This window comes from Tupaia chinensis, unplaced genomic scaffold, assembly GCF_000334495.1.
Source record: "Tupaia chinensis unplaced genomic scaffold, TupChi_1.0 Scaffold000104_1, whole genome shotgun sequence".
NCBI lineage: Eukaryota > Metazoa > Chordata > Mammalia > Scandentia > Tupaiidae > Tupaia > Tupaia belangeri.
The window spans coordinates 2,786,909-2,799,164 of NW_006159568.1; the positions used below are offsets into that span (position 1 = coordinate 2,786,909).

General features: G+C 37.1%; 1 protein-coding gene and 1 pseudogene across 3 annotated transcripts in view; one reads left to right on the top strand and one right to left on the bottom strand.

Annotated features, from left to right (window-relative positions):
- The window catches only part of LOC106734386 (asparagine synthetase [glutamine-hydrolyzing]-like), a 44,500-nt pseudogene extending 41,892 nt beyond the window's left edge, over positions 1–2,608 (top strand).
- ZCCHC7 (zinc finger CCHC-type containing 7) overlaps positions 1–12,256 on the bottom strand; it is a 253,537-nt gene that overhangs the window by 210,325 nt on the left and 30,956 nt on the right. The gene's annotated exons all lie outside the window — the stretch shown is intronic.

Here is a 12,256-nt window from a genome sequence, read left to right on the forward strand (position 1 = left end):
TCCATCCTAACAAAATCAAAAGGTTTTCATATAATTGCCTCACCTTTGCTTCTACCACTTCAAGTACAGCAGTAACACTTTAAAAATACTATAGTTGACTACACTTTCCTGGCCCCTTAACCCCTGCTAACTTGACCTGTCATGCCCAGAAAGCCTGTAGCTCCATTGCACCACGTGTGGCATTTGGGCCCGCTTTGAGAGTGACTACTGCCTTTCTGCTCAGTGTCTGAGTGCTATGAAGATTGCACACAGGGGTCCAGATGCATTTTGTTCTGAGAATGTCAATGGATATACCAACTGCTGCTTTGGATTTCACCGATTGGCGGTAGTTGCCCAGCAGTTTGGAAGGCAGCCAATCTGAGTGAAGAAATATCCTTATTTGTGGCTCTGTTACAATGGTGAAATCTACAACCAGAAGGAGATGCAACAGCATTTTGAATTTGAATACCAGATCAAAGTAGATGGTGAAATAATCCTTCGTCTTTATAACAAAGTGGGAATTGAGCAGACAACCTATATGTTGGATGGGGTATTTGCATTTATTTTACCGGATACTGCCAACAAAAAAATGTTCCTGGGCAGAGATACGTATGGAGTCAGACCTTTATCTAAAGCCATGACAGAAGATGGATTTTTGGCTGTGTGTTCAGAAGCTAAAGGTCTTGTTACACGGAAGTACTCCACAACTCCTTTTTAAAAAGTGGAACCTTTTCTTCCCGGACACCATGAAGTTTTGGATTTAAAGCCAAATGGTAAAGTGGCATCTGTGGAAATGGATAAATATCACCACTGTCAGGATGAGCCGCTGCATGGCCTTTATAACACCTGGGAAGAGAGAAGCTCTTCCCAGGTTTTGAGTTAGAAACTGTGAAGAGCAATCTCCAGATCCTTTTTGATAATGCTATTAAGAAGCGTTTGATGACAGACAGAAGGATTAGCTGCATTTTATCAGGGGGCTTGGACTCTAACTTGGTTGCTGCCACTCTATTAAAGCAGCTAAAAGAGGCCGAAGTACAGTATCCTCTCCAGACATTCGCAATTGGGATGGAAGCCAGCCCTGATTTACTGGCTGCCAGGAAGGTGGCAAATCATATCGGGAGTGAACATCATGAAGTCCTCTTTAACTCTGAGGAAGGTATTCAGGTCCAGGATGAAGTTATATTTTCCTTGGAAACTTATAACATTGTAACAGTTCCTGCTTCAGTAGGTATGTATTTGATTTCCAAGTATATGCAGAAGAACACAGATAGTGTGGTGATCTCTGGAGAGGGATCAGATGAACTTACACAGGGTTATATCTATTTTCATAAGGCTCCTCCTGAAAAAGGCGAAGAGGAGAGTGAGCGGTTTCTGAAGGAGCTCTATTTGTTCCATGTTCTCTGTGCAGATTGAACTACTACTACCCATGGCCTTGAACTGAAAGTCTCATTCCTGGATCATCTATTTTCTTCCTACTACTTATCTCTGCCACCAGAAATGAGAGTTCCAAAGAATGGAATAGAAAAACATCTTCTCAGAGAGACATTTGAGGACTCCAATCTGATACCCAAAGAGATTTCTCTGGTGACCAAAAGAAGCCTTCAGTGATAGAATTATCTCAGTTAAGAATTCCTGGTTTGTTGGGGACCAGCAGTTAGCGTAATGGCTATGTCGCTGGACTCCCACATAGTAGTCGACCGCGGTTCGAGTCCCGGACCCGGTGGCTTAAACTCACGCCGGGCGCATGTGCGTGTGTGCCCAAGATCCAGAGAGGAGAATGGAGAAGGGATTGCGGCGTGGCCATCCCCTCTGGGGGGTGATTTCTCGCTTTCTGTCTCTCTGTCTCTCTCTGTCTGTCTGGCGAGCGCACGCACCCAAGAGCAAAAACCTCTCAAAAAAAAAAAAAATGTAAAAAAAAATTAAAAAAAAAAAAAAAGAATTCCTGGTTTGTGACCAGCAGTTGGCATAATGGCTATGTCGCTAGACTCCCATGTAGTTGACCGCAGTTTGAGTCTTGGACATGGTGGCTTAAACTCAACGCCAGGTGCATGTGCGTGCCCAAGATCCCGAGAGGAGAAAGAAGGAGAAGGGATTGCAGTATAGCCATCCCCCTGGGGGGTGATTTCCTGCTTTCTGTCTCTCTGTCTCTGTCTTTCTGGCGAGCACACGTGCCCTATAGCAAAAACCTCTCCAAAAAAAAAAAAGAAATCCTGGTTTAAGATTTTACAAGAATATGTTGAACGCCAGGTTGATGACGCAATGATGGCAACTGCAGCCCGGAAATTTCCCTTCAATACTCCTAAAACTAAGGAGGGCTATTATTACCATCAAATCTTTCAACGCCACTACCCAGGCCGAGCTGACTGGCTGACCCACTACTGGATGCCCAAGTGGATCAATGCCACGAACCCTTCTGCCCATACCCTGACCCATTATAAGTCAGCTGCCAAGGTTTAGGTGCCCTCTATGCTGTGGAGTGAAAGTGAATGTTTCTACTTGTTGTGAAGTGAAAGGGACTGGGGCCAAGTAGGTGAGCAGTGAGGCTTACTTGGGTGGGCGTGAAATAATAAAAAAAGTCTTGCATCTAAAAAAAAGAAAGAAAAAAAGTACTAGAGTTAAAATATTACCATTCTTACCAAATTGGTTACACTACTTGATAAACAGATTAACAAATTCTTTTAAATGTTTTATAATACACAGCCATATTAGGTAAGCACATATTCTGAAATTAAATTAAAATATTTTCATAGCCAGTAGCATCAAGTTATTGTAGTTGAATCTGGAATTTAGTTTTTATCCTCAAATTCTAATAAAATTCTACTCCTCTGGACATCAGCAATTGAAAATCTGTTGCAAAAAGGATTATTTGAATCAAAGAGAAATAGAAAATATACCTGTTAAAAAATGAATAAATGTGAACAGAATGCAAATCAGCTTTTATCTTTATACTTTATTTCTGATTGTGCTCCAAAAAGACAACCCAACGATTTAATACTTTGGGTATTTTTTGTGCCACTAGGCAAAGTAACCTAATTCTCTTAATTCCTGAAATTGGCTGCTGTTCCAAGAGTAGGAGGATTGCACTGAAAGTGGCTGCAGCATATTATAATATAATTAATACGCTACAGAAAGAAAAATAAGCTCAATTGTATTCCGCAAACTAATATATTTTGTTGCCATTTGCAAACCAGTTTGTAAACAACTGTTGGCTGCCCCATTGTTTTTTTATAGTTCATATATTGTGTTCGAAATCATTCTTCTAATGATAGATTCTAAGGAGAATTATAAGATGAAAAGATTATCAAATTCATTTTAGAATTTATTTATTTTTGTAATAAACATGTTAGCGAATCCATCCCAGAATGAGAAAAATAATGTGTTTTCACATTACTACACATGTATTTATGGTGTTCATTAATACAAAATTTGCAATAAAAGATACAGATCTCGAGAGGGAAATGTCAGATAAATGACTCCCTCAAGCCTGTCTGACACAACTCTCCAGATACTCCTGACACTGCCCACATCCTCCATTCCTTGTCCATTACTAACCATAAACAGAATTCATTTTAGGTTTGGTTTTTCCTCTTGTTGTCTCATGAAATCTGTCCTGCCTACAAGTTTCTGTTCAATGTGGTGCTAAGTGCTTAAATTCAAACAACTCTCTTATGACTGTAACATTCAAGAACATCTGGGACATAAAAAGAGAAAAGGGTATTATGTATTTATCCAGTCTGTAGTACTTTCCTAACCAGGGATGTTAACTCAGACTCAAAATGTCATAACGAATGCTCTCTCAACAAATCTTTACTTAACACATTGACTAACATAACTAATGCTCTCGATTTGTTTTATAAAACATACTGATGCGACAGAATACTAAATAATCATTAGTAGCCCACTCTCAAATTCATTCACTCACTTCTCCTTTAACCAGTTGAAGTACAAGCTTACCAAGTATATGTTATATAATAATATGACCCAATGAACATGGGAGTACAGATCTCTGAGACAGTGATTTCACTTTCTTTGGATACAAAAGTGGGATTCCTGGATCATATAATGGTTCTAGTCTGAGTTTTCTGAAGACTACACAATTTTCCATAATGGCTGTACCACTTTTCAATCCCACCAAAAATATACAAGAATTCCTTTTTCTCCATATACTTGCCAATACTTACTATCGGACATTTAGATAAGAACATCCTAACAAGAATGACACCTTAATCACTGTGGTTTTGCCTTGTATTTCTCTGAGGATTATTGATACTGAGCACATTTTCATATACCTGTTAGCCATTCGTAATCTTCTTTGGAAAAAAATATCTATTTGGGTCTATTCAGGTCCTTCGCTTATTTCTTAAAAATGTATATGTATCTATATATAAAAATTATATATATATATATATATATTACATACGAGTTCCTTATATATTTTGGATAGTAGTCCCTATCAGGTAAGTGATTTATAAAAATTTTCCTATTCTGTAAGTCAGCTTTTCATTTTGACATGCTCCCACTCATTTATTTTTATTTTTCTTGCCTGTGTTTTTGGTGTCTAAAAAAATCCCAAACATCTTGGCCAACACTAATGTTGAGCTTTCCCTCTGTATCTTCTTCTAGAATATTACAGTTTCGGGTCTTGTATTTAAGCCCTTAATACATTTAAACTGATTTTTGTGTATAGTGTAAAGATATGTACTTTGGTGGCTAGCAGGTGGCGTGATACTTAAGGGTGCTGGATTCCCACACAGATGACCATGGTTTGAGTTCCGGACCTGGTGGCTTGTTTTCTCACTTTTCCTCTCTCTCTCTGTCTCTCACTCTGTCCCTCTCTGGTCAAATTAAAAAATAAGTAAATAAGGTTAAATAAAATAATTCTTAAAAAAAAAAAAAAGATATGTAGTTTGGCATAAGATAATTTATTTTGTATGTGGATATTCAGTTTTCCCAACATCTTTTTTCCAGTTTGTCATAGGGGCCATGTGCTTGTCAGCGACAGGGACAGAGGTAGAAATCACCCCCCTCCATGGGGCACAGCCACATCAAAATCCCTTCTCCTCCATTTCTCCACCATGTCAGGATTTGGGGCACTCACCCACATGTGCCTGCATGTTTTTTAAGCTGCCAGATCATGAAGTCTAAACAGTGCAGTAAGTCATGTGGGATCTAGGTCCCTTAACCACCAGGCCACAGCCCTGGCTCCTCATACCATTTACTAAAAAGACTATCCTTTCCCCATTGTATATTGCATTTTTTCAAAAATTAGCTGACTTTATATGCATGGGTTTAATTTTTGGCTCTCTATTCTGTTCTACTGGTCTACGTGTCTGTTTCTATGCTGCAACATACTCTTTTTATTGCTATATATAAAACATACTTTGAAATCAGGTAGTGTGATGCCTCCAGTTTTGTGCTTTCTTCTCAAGACTGTTTTAGCTATTTGAGATCTTTTGTGGTTCCTTATGAATTTTAGAATTTTCTTTACTATTTCTGTGAAAACTGTCTTGGAATTTTGAAAGGGCCAGCATAGAAGCTATAGATTGCTTTGGGCAGTTTAGCAATATTAATTCTTTAAATCCAACAACATATCTTTCCATTATTTGTGTATTCTTTGCTTTCTTTCATCAATATTTAATAGTTTTCAGTATATAAATCTTTATCCTCTTTGGCTAAATTTATTCATAAATATTTTCTTCTTTTTGATGCTATTATAAATACCATCAAAGCTTGTTCACTTAATTTCTTTTTCAGACAGTTCATTGTTAGTGTTAGAAACACAACTAATTTTTGAATGTTGATTTGTATCCTAAAACTTTATTGATTTCACTTAGTTCTAACAGTTCTTCAGTGGAATTTTTAGGGTTTCCTATTTATAAGATCATGTCATCTACAAATATAAAGGTGTTTTTAAAAACATCATTTATCTGTTGTTAATATTATTTTTTTTTTCAGTTTGACCAGAGAGAGACAAAGAGAGAAAGGGAAAGTGAGAATGCAAGTCACCAGGTCCAGGACTTGAACTGTAGTCGGCCATGTGCAAGTCCAGCATTCCAACCACTGCGTCATCTGCTGGCTCCCAAATATAAAGTTTTACTTCTTCTTTTCAATCTGGGTGACTTTTCTTTCCTTTTTTTTTTTTTTTTTAAATTTGGCAGAGTCGTGTTTGCTCACGAGGGTTGGCAGAGAGTGAAAGACAGAGAAAAGGTGAGAAAGCACCCCCTACAGGGAATAGTCACACTGCCATCCCTTCTCCTCTATTTCTCCCTCCTGCAGGGATTTTGGGCATGCAAGCCCATGAGCCTAGCATGTTTCTCAAGATGCCTGGTATGAATCTAACCATGCAGATGGCCATATGAGACCTAGTCACCTTACCACCATGCCACAGGCTGTACCCCTGCTTCCTTTTCCCCTGCCTAACTGCTCTCACTGGGAATTTTTAGTACTATGTTGAATGGAAGTGGTAAGAGTGGGCATTCTAGTCTTTTCTGTTGCTTAGAAAAAACACTCAGCTTTTTTACAGCTATGAATAATAAAGGCTGATGAGCTTGTCATATATGACCTTTATTTTGTTGAGGTATATTCCTTCTATACCTAATTTGCTGAGTTTTAAATCATGAAAGGATGTTCAGTTTTTTCAAATGCATTTTCTGCATCTACTGAGATGATCATGTGATTTTTACCCATTCTGTTAATGAGGTGTATCACACTTATTGATTTGCAGATGTCGAACCTTGCATCCCACAGATAAATCCCACCTGGTCATGGTAGATGACCCTTTTAAAGTGCTGCTGAAGTTGGTCTCCAAGTATACAGTTGAGGATTTCTGCATACTGGCCTAAAATTTTCTTTTATTCAAGTGTCTCTGTCTGGCTTTGGTGTCAGATAACACTGGTTTCATAAAATGAGTTTGAAAGTGTTCCCTCCTCTTTGATTTTTGGGAAGAGTCTGAAAACAACTAATATTATATTATCTTTTTTTTTTTTTTTAATGTACAGTGGTCAACTGATTCTTCCTATCTTAAATATCCTCCTTTTCTTTCCTCTTGTCCCTAGCTACAGAATGGCCAAACATTCTCTTCTAAAAATCTAGTTTAATATTTACTTCTTTCATGAAGTCTTTCTAGTTTCTTCTCAACAAAAGACAAATCCTCTCTCTTCTCTGGACATAATTTGTTTTATCATTCTCAATTATTATATTCAAATCAACCCTGCACTCAAATACCCTGTATTTGAGTATCTATCCTATGTTGTTTTACGTGATTACTGGATCTCAAACTTTTTAGTCTCAGGACCGTTTTATACTCTTAGAAATTAATGGTCATCCCTAAAGCTTTTTAAATGTGGTTTATAGAAAAATAAGAAACTAAAGCTAAGTAATTTTTAAAAATGTCTTAAACATATAGTAATTCATTTAACAAAAAGCTTATTATGTTACTATAAATCCCATTCTGGGGAGAAAAAAACTATTTAAAAAATGTGGCAGTGTTTTACATTTTAACAGTAACTGGCCTAATAAAATGCAGCTGAATTCTCATACTATTAAACACAACTCAAAAGTTATTTTACTAAATGTTATAATCACTCACCTTAATTTTAAAAACATCAAACTCGGACCAAGAATCTCTAGATAGCTTTTATATACTCTACAGTTAATAAACTGTTCATGCTTTATTCTTGCCTGTGTGGCACCCAGATTTTCTTTTTTTAAGAAATATTTGTTGAATTTTATTTATTAGTAGTATTTTTTAATCCGACCAGAGAGAGAGAGCAGGGATAAGGGGGTGAGAAAGCAAATTGCCAGGTACAGGACTTGAACCATGGTCGACTATGTGAGAGTCCAGCATCTCAATTACCACACTACCTGCTGGCCCCAGGCACTCTGATTTTCAAATAGTTCATCTCTCAAAGTGATTTAGTGATATAGGCAACATATTAGTTAACATTTACTGAGTTCTTACAATAGTCCAAGTAATTATGGTATATTTCTCACATGTATTATTTCAGAACGAACTCAAAGGTAAGCCCTGCTATCTCTATTACAGACACTAATGAAGGAAAGGAGTTAGTACTCAACATCACCCTCAAGAGTAATCAAGATCGGGGCCACCAGGTGGCGAGGTGGTTAAGGGCGCTGGACTCTCACAAGGCCAACTGTGGTTCCCGGACCTGGAGGCTTATTCTCTCACTTCCTTTGCCCCTACCCCACTCTGTCCCTCTCTGGTAAAATTAAAATAAATAAATAAATAAATAGATAGATAGATAAATAGATAAATAGATATAAATATAGTTAAAGAAAATAATTCTTTTTTTTTTGAGAGGTTTTTGCTATAGGGCGCGTGCACTCCCCCGACAGACAGAGAGAGACAGAGAAACAGAAAGCAGGAAATCACCCCCCAGGGGGGATGGCCATGCCGCAATCCCTTCTCCTCCATTCTCCTCTTGGGATCTTGGGTACGCACGCACATGTGCCTGGCGTGAGTTTAAGCCACAGGGTCCGAGACTCGAACCGCGGTCAACTACGTGGGAGTTCAGCAACATAGCCATTATGCTAACTGCTGGTCCTAAGAAAATAATTCTTAAAAAAAAGAAAAGAGTAATCAAGATCCCCAGAGGGTCTAATTGTGAAAAAGCAATATTTTTTACTCGTTTACCACACAAAATTTATTTTCTTATCATCACATCACCCTAAAAGGGCTAACTACTAATAACTCTTCTTTTTGTGGTAGTTTCCCTAAAAGAGTAAGGTAAATAAAATTCATTACATAGTCCATAGAATGCTAGCACCCAATGCAATATTGCATACAATTTCACAAAAACCTTCCAATAGTCAAGGAGGGGAATTACACCAAAGGTCTGAGTAGCATCTTTAAGTAAAAGCCATCTAGAGTCCAAGAATTATCAAAGAAGGGAAAAAAAAAAACCATTTAAGTTCTGAGCAGCAATAACCTAATTTAAAAATGGTTTGTATCCAAACATTAATATGACTTTTACAAAGATACGAAAGACTTAAACTTACAGAATAATTTTCCTTAAAAAACAAAATACAAGAAGTCTTAAAGACCTTTAGGAAGAACCAAGATAAACCAAACAAAAAAAGAGAGGCTTAAATTGATATGGCACCGCAAATATTTACATCAACTTGTAAATAAACCAAATTTTCTCTATGAATCACTGGGGTCATGTCTACAGTCTGAATCAGTCACTTCTGCAATACTTTCTGCAATACTATCAAATATGTCTATTAGACTCAATCTGCTACAGAGATACTAACAGCAAAGACCCAATACTGAGTGTCCAGATCTTGGTTTCTAATATCATTATCCAATTAAAGGAACCAGGGCTCCTTCCAGAAATAGCTGAGTCTAGGTCTGGGGAAAGAAATACATAATATGAGTAAGTAGCATAGTGTAGCGCCTAATAACCTAAGCAACAAAGTTAAATATTACTGGGTTATAACCCAAAGTATAAAATAAATATCCTCGAGTTCATACAGAGAGAATGAAAGGGAAGAACAGACAAATCACCCATGCAGAATTCCACATAATTTTTGTAAATATGCCACCTTCAAGAAGGGGAAGTGTAACTCATTTATCCTTAGGTGTGGGCTATGCACAGTGATTTCTTTCCAAAGAATACGTATGGAAAGAAGGAGGGAGAAAGAATACCTTTATAGATAGACAAGCATTGCCTCAGTCATGATCAAAATTAACATCCATGATAAGTCATGTTGATAGTACACACACTGAGAAGTGATAAGAATGGCACTTTATTTTTTGTGGTCTTCCTCCCCGAAATCTGTAAGCCCAGTCTAGCCAAGAAGAACACCAGACAAATTCGGATTGCCAGACATTTACAAAATGCCGAACCAGTACTCCTCAAACTTGACAGTTATCAAAAACAAAGGAAGTAAGAAACGGTCACAGTCAAGAGGAGTCTAAGGAAACATGACAATTACATTGTAATAGGGTATCCTGGATGAGATCCTAGAACAGAACAAAGAATATTAGGTTAAAAACTAAAGAAATAGGAGCCAGTGGTGGTGGGGTAGTTAAGGCAGCTGGATTCCACATGGCCAGTTGCACCACTGACTACCAGACCCATGAGTCTGAGTGAACAAAATTCCAAGAGAATGGAATGAGAAGGGATTAGGGCATGGTCATCCACCCTGGGGATTGCTTTTTCACTTTCCCTTTCTCCGTCTCTCTCCAGCAAGTGCATGCACCCTATTGCAAAAAATAAATAAATAAAAATTAAAAACTAAAGAAATCTAAGTATAGACTTCAGTTAATAAGGTACCAGTACTGATTCATTAATTATTACAAATTTATCTTGTTAATAATATCAGATGATACCAATAGTGAAAATTGAGTGTAGGACATACGGGAAATCTATAATATCTCTGCAATTTTTCTGTAAACCTGAAATTGTTCTAAAATTAAAAGTTTATTTAAGGGACCAGCAGTTAGCGTAATGGCTATGTCGCTGGACTACCACATAGCCGACCACGGTTCACGTCCCGAACCCGGTGGCTTAAAACTCACGCTGGGCACGTGTGTGTGCATGCCCAAGATCCCGAAAGGAGAATGGAGAAGGGATTGCGGCGTGGCCATCTCCCCTGGGGGCTGATTTCTCGCTTTCTGTCTGTCTGTCTGGTAAGCGCACGCGCCCTATAGCAAAAACCTCTAAAAAAAAAAAAAAGTTTATTTTATAAAATTCCCAAAGGAAGAAAGGAAAAAAGGTCATGTCTCACTATTTTCCTACATGGAATTTCCTATATAACTCAAAGAAAGTTATTTAATCTTCTATAGATATTTCAAAATCTTTCTCTAGAGTTCTGCAGGAAAAGAAATTCTCAACCTCTTTCTAGTATATACTATCATTACTATTAGACTGCTCTTAGATCTAAGAGCAGGCTCCCAGGTGAGATTGAAATCTCTTCTCAATTATTCATTTAAAAAAAGGGTGGAGAACTCATGAGTTTTTATTCTGTATGGAGACATACGATACCAATAAAGAACTGATAATACAATACTGAGCTTACCACCAAGTCTACCAAAAAACAATCCACAGCTACTAAGTTTATATCCAGAGTTTAAAAAAGCCCCAACATCATTTTACAGTCAAAGGCAAGACAACGTTTTTAAACATTTAATATACAAATATGATTTTATAAGTTTTCATAAAATCTAAGCAGCTAGGTCAAAAAGTAAAATAAAAGCTACCTTTTCCAACATCAGCCTTAATGCTGAAAAATACCCCAAGTAAAATACAGAATTATCATTTTATGTAGAGAAAAGGTTTTCTCTTACTGAAAAAACAAAATTGAGGTGTTCCAGCAATTTCTTTCTAATTTCAATTGGGGGGAAAAAAGTAAAGAAACAGATAAATTATGTCTCTATAAATCCTAATGCTACAGGGACTCATAATAAACAAAACACCTCTTTAGAAACACTAAGTTGTGACTTATTAGACAGGAAAACTAACTTCCCAAGCATTGTATACATATTGCAATTAAAAAAAAAAAATCAGCAAACAAACTTCCCAGATGTTGAATGCTATGCACTAAAATATAAGATTTATAGTGCTTCTTACTGTTAAGAAATGTAAAGAAAATTTTGTCTGTAGACTTAAAAATAAGCCCTTTCTCCCTACACCAACTAAAAAATATCTTTACTTCTAAGTGATACAATGCCTTATGGATGTTACTTTAATGTGTGATGCAAAAAATATGCTCTTCTGTTCCTATACTAAGACATAGCTGTTTCTGGCTCACACATTTATCACTTGTCCTTTTTTGTGATATAATCTGATCGGCCTGCAGAATACATCAAGGGCAATTACTGTCACCATAAAGAGAACAATGGGTTAAAACAATATCCTTAGAGCAAAAGTGGAATTATAATTTAACTGAAATTTCAAATTTAATATATCCAAATGGTTTAAGTTAAATGCAAAAGAAAAAAAAAGGAATTATGAGCTTCCAAATACAAGCAGTTAGGTCTGATTTTGTTTACTGGTCCTCAAAATATTTAGAATGTGGCTTCCCTTTCCACATCAGACCCCCCACAAATCCAACATGCAGGAGATCAATGAGAAAGTAAAGTACTTTGGTGTACAGGTGTCCCGGAGCACTTGTCTATTCCCTTCCTCTCCATCCCCCTTCCCAACCTGATTAAAAACCTAAAAAGAGCCCAACAGAGAATCCTAGGACCACATACTGGGCATCATTGTAGTCCCAGTGATCCTCCTTTCCTCAGGAGCATTCATTTCTAAAA